The 7,351-nt window shown below is 44.1% G+C and overlaps 1 protein-coding gene across 1 annotated transcript in view; it reads right to left on the reverse strand.

Moving 5' to 3' along the window:
- Window positions 1–7,076, reverse strand: part of fhl3a (four and a half LIM domains 3a) — a 112,078-nt gene extending 105,002 nt beyond the window's left edge. The window contains exon 1 of the mRNA XM_085962480.1: window positions 6,857–7,076. The gene's annotated coding sequence lies outside the window, so the exon portion shown is untranslated. The remainder of the gene's footprint in view (window positions 1–6,856) is intronic.
- Between the last annotated feature and the right edge of the window lie 275 nt (window positions 7,077–7,351).

Consider the following 7,351-nt stretch of genomic DNA (forward strand, 5'->3'; position numbering starts at 1 on the left):
CAACCTGTGTTTTATAACACTTGGAAGTTCTATTTAAATTGGTCTCATCCATTAAAACAGGTTTTTTGTGACAACTAAATATATTACATGAGAGAAACTGTATAAAATGCAATCAGTGGATAACATCATTCAATGTGAAGAGGTTTATCCAGATCCAAACCACAGGTAACTGAAAAACCATTATAATATTCTGCACTTGAAACTGGATGTGCCTTTTAACAATCACTTTAGGACTCTCTTAGATCTACTTTCTCCCACCATCTAGGTATTACATCATGCAGTAAGAGTGATAGGAATGGTGGCAACAACAGACTTTGAAATGGCCTGTGGATCTGTTACATAGAAACATAGAAAAATAGGAGCAGGCATAGGCCATTCGGCCCTTCGAGCCTGCTCCGCCATTCAATATGATCATGGCTGATCCTCTATCTCAATACCATATTCCCGCTCTCTCCCCGTATCCCTTGATGCCTTTTGTGTCTAGAAATCTATCTATCTCCTTCTTAAATATATTCAGTGACTTGGCCTCCACAGCCTTCTGTGGTAGAGAATTCCACAGGTTCACCATCCTCTGAGTGAAGAAATTTCTCCTCATCTCAGCCCTAAAATGTCCTACCCCATATTCTGAGACTGTGACCCCTGGTTCTAGACCCCCCCCCCCCCCCCCCCAGCCAGGGGAAACATCCTCCCTGCATCTAGTCCTGTCAGAACTTTATACGTTTCAATTAGATCCCCTCTCATTCTTCTAAACTTTACTGAATACAGGCCTAGTCAACCCAATCTCTCCTTATATGACAGTCCTGCCATCCCAGGAATCAGTCCGGTGAACCTTTGCTGCACTTCCTCTATGGCAAGTATATTCTTTCTTAGGTAAGGAGACCAAAACTGCACACAGTACTCCAGGAGTGGTCTCACCAAGGCCCTGTACAACTGTAATAAGACATCCTTGCTCCTGTACTCAAATCCTCTTGCAATGAAGGTCAACATACCATTTGCCTTCCTAACTGCTTGCTGCACTTGCATGTTTGCTTTCAGTGACTGGTGTACAAGGACACCCAGGTCCCTTTGTACATCAACATTTCCCAATCTATCACCATTTAAATAATACTCTGCCTTTCTGTTTTTCCTACCGAAGTGGTAACTTCACATTTATCCACGTTGTACTGCATCTGCCATCTATTTGCCCACTCACTCAACTTGTCTAAATCGCCTTGAAGCCTCTTTGCATTCTCCTCACAACTCACAATCCCACCTAATTTTGTGTTGTCAGCAAACTTGGAAATATTACATTTGGTTACCATCAGTATTGCTGCTCAAACGGCTGGAGCAAGATGGTGACAAGCTATGAATGAGGGAGAAAGGTGTATTAATAATATACTATGATCAACTCTCAGGATTTGCAATCTGAGCGAGCAAATCCGGTTTTCCCAGTGTCATTTCCAACAACTCCCTGCTCCTACCGCCCCCACCTTGTCATTCTTCCAGAGAAAGTCTCCCTCCTAAAGTCATGCTCGATCTAACTGCCTGGCTGAAAGCAAGGGAGTTTCAGTAAGTGACCTTGTGCAACCTTTCTACTGAGAGTCAAGTGCCCTACCACTTGAGCTTCTCAACAACAACTCATCAGAACTCGAGGATCATTTATTTGAGACCCAGAGAGACATCTCTGCTGAATATTGTAAAGCAGAGTCAGTGGCATGTTGAGAATCACAGAAAACTTGCCAAAAGCAATTTCTGGATAGCTTGGAGATGGCTGACATTTTGTAAGCCTGCGTCCTCTTGTGACATTCCCATGACTTCAAGGTGTGTAGTTAGATTCAGAGAGAGGGTGTCCAAAGTACAGCCAAAACGCCACGTGCAGTCCCTGAGCCTCACAATCTGACCCTCAAAGTACAGTCCTATTCACACATATCTCTAACTTGCTGTTTTGTAACAAAGGCCCCATGCAGCATTTGTCTCCCCCAATTTCCTCCCCTTTTCTCCTCCCCTCTCCCAGTGACGTGGTCTCTTACAGTCGGACAGCTCCAGTGGAGATAGCAGATATCTGTTATCTTTCCCAAATGTCTGTTTCACGTGTGAGCTAAGACAGTGAAAGTCACCAGGATATCCGACTCTAGTGAACATCGCAGCTGAGCTGTATTCTGTCATCAGCCACAGTCACGTAAACACACTTGCAGGGGGTGGTCACTGGATAGTAATCAGGAGTGGGAACCCTCGCCAATTTTTCTATCCCGTAAATCAGGGGCACTGAGGCCAATTGTAACACCCCTAATGCTGTCCCGGGTAAGATGAGCTAACGCAGCTCAATCTGGGACCTTCAGGTCTGTACAGCTGAATGCTTTAACCTACCAGGCTATCAGAAGAGCTCATCCATCCAGCTTTAAGGCATAACAGGCCAGGTCAAAAATGCAGCAAGTGCTCTCTCACTGACATCTGCAGTGCCAACGTTTAGTAATCCCACATGCAATAACAGAGTGACTTTGTGCAGCAGATTATACTGCAAAGGCTTTGAAGTCCAGTTGGCATGAAGCCCACCTCTGGAGAGCAGCCATTTGTGCCAGTATCCTGGAGTTCATGCCCAGCACACTTTATCCCCTACACATTGCAGTGTAAATGAGGGAGGGGGGATTAGCGGCCATAACGCCAGCCAAAACTGACATGTACAGTATGCGTGTCAGGTTTCAACAAGAGCATTCCTTAACCTCCCACCTCATAAAAAACAGTCTCTGCTCTCCTTTGTACATTAAAGGCTAGAGGCAGAAAAATAAGATTTACAAGTAACCATCACCGTAAGCCTCCACCTGTTCTGTAATGAAAGCCGCATGCGTGACCTCACAATTTGAATTTATGGCTTGGAATGGAGTTAACTTGGAGCTGCTCCCCGAGGCATTAAGAGGGTACAATTCCCCCCTTTCCCCGGGGTCCTGTATTCATTTCGCTGTCACCTATCACCTTTATTCACTCTGCCGTTAGCCGTCTTCCACCTTCCAACATTGAAATGTTACTTTCCTGGTTCTCAGAATGTGTAAGCAACTCAGACACCTGGAACCTCTGGTCATAATGGAGCTAAGCTCCTCCCATTGGCGCTATTGGTGGTTGGTTCTGTCATTTTGCAATTTTAATATCTTCAAGCCATATAATAAAAAAAAATGGAAAATAAGATGGTTCTTCTATCACAGCAACCATTTTGCACGTGGGTGGGCTTAATTGCCACCCACCTACAGCCTGACCCCATCAGTCCAGGCAGTTTCCAGTACAGCGACATCTGTGAAAAGCTCACTTTCACTTCCATTATTCTGGTTGAGACAGTGTGAAGGGGAGTGGGACCTGTGTTTTTTTTTGGGGATCAAGTAACTTAGAAGGAATGAAGGAACATTACCTTACTATTTTCATTCTACTGGCTCGAACAACTAAAGGGACATTGGGGCGATTTGGAAGAGGCTTCATGAACAGCCAGCTCTCAAAACAGTGTTTCAAAGGCGACTTCTAAGTCACCAGCTAACACTTGCACTGCAGAAGCTCCAGTTTACCGTAGTGCAAATGATTATAACACCATCTTTGCCTGGTTCTACGTAAAGTAGAATATTTTTAGTGGGAGACACGATTGGCTCTGCAAGGACATTCTTGTGGCAACTGTTCATTCACAAACCTGGCACGATTACACCTCACCAGGACAACACCCTCCTAAAGGGGCATGCAAACAGCAGCTTTAATCAACAGACCAAGATCATTTTAAAACTTACCAACCCCTTTAAATAACCATTAAGCTACATAAAGCCATATCATGGCATATATCTTTTTTCCCTGATTTTTTTTTTAATCCCGAAATGACTTGTAACTGAAAAGTAATTATTCTAAAGGTTTGTGCCGTTTCTGTGAAGATTTATTTCTGTGTGAAGCCGGCTTGAAAAAAAAGGATTACCCATAACAGCTTAAATAGTTTGAAGTTGGAAAGTTACTGGCTTCCAGCACAGAAATTGCACAGGGCCAATTCAGGGGTGCTCGATAACTGGCTGTTCACAAACTTGTTAAAAAGATTACAGTAGGCCCCTTGCTGTCGTTATCTTGGATTCCCCCCGCGCTGGCCCTGAGCAGCTTCTGTTCTTCACGGTGATATTGACTCTTTACGTGCCAGGTTTTAACAGATGAAGACCTTTAAAAAAAAAAATCATCTTCTTTTCAGAATAAATGAAAGGGGCAGCAACAGTGGCAGAAAACTCTTTGGCATGTGCTTATTATATATTGTAGCACTGTTTGATCCAAGGTAATGCAAGAGGCCTCTTTCCTACAGGTCAGATCCCTCCAAAGGTCGTGCTGTGAAATTATTGAAAAAGTGTTGAATTTAGTAACTTGGTTTGTTGTAGCGTTAGGGTGTGAAGGGACTTGGCTGGTAGACGTTTGTCAACAGAATGTTTGGTGTCGGGTTTGGACTCCGGGTTAGCAAGATGAAAAAATTACAAGCACTTCCCGGCGATTCAATGGTCAAACAGAGGTGAAAGAAAGAAAGACTTGCATTTATATGGCGCCTTTCACAACCTCAGGACATCCCAAAGTGCTTTACAGCCAATGATGTACAATGGCGAAGATGCCCAATCTATGCTGACTAGATCATTTCAGGAAGAGTGGCAATAGGGGGTAACACAATTCGCATCAGTGCTCACAGGTTAGAGACAGGAAAATAATCAGCTGGGGTCATGATCCGACTTGGCTTTAATTCCCCCCCCACCCACCTATGGACAAATACCCTGGCTGCACTCACTAACTACGCTCACATATGGCAACTGGCCACTTGGGTGAGGTGCAGGGAGGGGGAGGGGGGAGGGGGGGGGGCGGCGGTGGAACATATCCCAGTGGAAAAACAGGAGAAAAAGTTCAATTTTTTAAAAAAAAGTAACAAATCAAAAATTCAGAATCTGTGATTACCAGCATTACATTCCAAAATATTTCTTTTAGAAAGTTATAATAATATTGGAATTTATATAATGCTGTTTACATCAAAACCTCTCAAACTGCTTTACACAATGAAGTACTTTTTTGAAGTGCAGTGAAAATTGTTCTCTAGATCTTAGAATGATTGTTTCTTTGTTCAGGAATTGTGATACTGTGGCGTGCAGTTTCAAACAGTTTCTGGTGGAGCGCTGGCTGATGAATTACCTTCGAGGTCCAGTCTTTTAATGCAGTCGTTCACCCATTTATAGTAAATGAGTGCGTTAACATAGCGCCCAAGGGAAGCTTACGTAAACCCAGAGCTTCGCCAGACTCCCACCACCACCACCCCACCAGTGATGTCTGAAATGCTTCAAGGAGCCACGGATTTTTCCCAAAGCTTTTTCTCACTTAAATCACACACTTTTCACATTGTTCTGAAAGCAGATACATCTTGCTTGAAACCACCCTGAATTTTTGAAATTTGCCTGAAAGGGCAATGGAGTGGGCTCATAGTTCGCCAATTACAGTCTGTGCAACACTCAGAGCGAGTCCTGCCTTTAAGGAGTTAATTGCTCTCAAACCACGCTGTCTGCCTTTATTTTGACTGCTTCGACTCCCACGTCTCATTTTCTTTCCCTCTTTAAATGCTCAGTCGATCGGTTTTCACTTAAAACTGCAAGTAATTGTGTTCCAATTTGAAACCTTGAAATTTCATGCGAAATTGACAAATTCCTCATTTCTGTCACAAAATTTGCAGATTGCACGGATAATCTAGAGTGCACCACAGCGGGACTCGGCCATTTATTGAAAGCCACAGATTCCCAGGAAAAGAAAATCTTCATGTCTAAATTGTAGAGGGCTGCTTGGGTGTGATTGTAGCTCGAGGCCAAAGCGACCAGCTTCTGACAATGCATCTGTACCCAACCGGCAGACTCTCGCAGCAGCACCTACTGCCAAACACTCCCAGCTCTCTGAAGACAGGGGAAGCTCCAGAATGAATGCTAGGCTGGTAATCTAATACAGGACTTGAGATAACGGGAGCTGAGGAGGGCAGCACTTTCAGGACTCAGCCTGTGGCTTGTGAAAGCCGATGTTTTTTGCTTCACTTTGAATGTGCAGGCTTCAAAGAAAGGCTCTACAATTTGAAGAGTGACTCCCCTCTTTAGAAACTCTCCCGGTGTCCCCCCCTTTCCCCATCAATATCACCCAGTGGGTGATTCCGGGCAGGACTGTAAGCATGTGCCTTGGATCAGGGACTGCAGTTTTCCCTATAAAGTGCAGTAACTCAATTCTGTAGTCAATTCAATTCAAATTGCTTTATTGGCACGACAAGGTACATCTTATGTTGCCAAAGCACCGAAAAAGCATTTATGGTTGAACACATAAACGTAGATCTATCCATACAGTGTATAAACAGATATATCCCTGTGTGTATAAATATACACTCATAATTTGCATAGAATCTTTTCTTAGGTTTAGTGGTTGTCCCTCTGCTTATGGCAAGCTGTAAGGGGGTCTCTTAGGGGGTGCAGACCTGTGTGACGGTTAATGGTATTTTACTTAAAATACGACCACTTGCCCTGAAGGGTCAAAGGGTAATTGCAGCAGTCAGGAGCAGAATCTAGCCTAAAAAGACCCTTTGATTGAAGTTGTAAACTGTACATTCCGGGTATAGTTAAGGAGAAATTGCCAGCAAACTGCGCGTTAGTTTCTTCCCTGCTTTAATCTACACTGAACAACGACCTCAATGACTTTACACGGCTCGAAGTGCCACACTGTACCAGGATAATCTGAAGAGCAAAGTACATTCAGGGATCTTTACAAATACTGCCATAGGCATACAGCTCCAGATGGCTTGCAGGCAGCTAGTCACAAGCAGCAGTAACAGTAGATTGCAGATTTCAAAAGAAGAAAAAAATTGGACACTCACCAACTGTATTTTCAATGCACTCGAGTCGCTGATCAAAGTGCTGCTTTAACATAAATACTTCAGTCGCTCGCTGTGCTGAAATGCTTTGTCTTGCTCTTTCCTGCTTGGGAAGTGGTTGATGTTCTCCTGACATACAGTCTGCAGGACAGGCAGGCTCGAGTCTGACTGCACTGGCAGAACTGAGGGAAGAATAGGGGCCCAACAAGCACAGGAAGTGACTCATGGGATCCCGCCCTGAAACCCTTGTATCCAAGCCAAGGTAATTAGCAAGCAACTAACCAACTCTGACTAGGGGCCTCCTCCGACTGACTCATGCAGGCATAGCTGGGAGGTGTGACTGAATGGCACCTCAAAGCTGTCGATCACTACATGCTGATGACACTATCAACACCTACTAAGGCCGGCCTTTAGCAATTTGATGATATCAACTGCTACAGGCTATTCAAAAGGTAAATGAAAAGAAGGTGGATACTTCGTCCTGAAGAAAATCCCAGC

The sequence above is a fragment of the Somniosus microcephalus genome, chromosome 20 (genome assembly GCF_052327205.1).
Source record: "Somniosus microcephalus isolate GS21.2 chromosome 20, FLI_Smic_1.0, whole genome shotgun sequence".
NCBI lineage: Eukaryota > Metazoa > Chordata > Chondrichthyes > Squaliformes > Somniosidae > Somniosus > Somniosus microcephalus.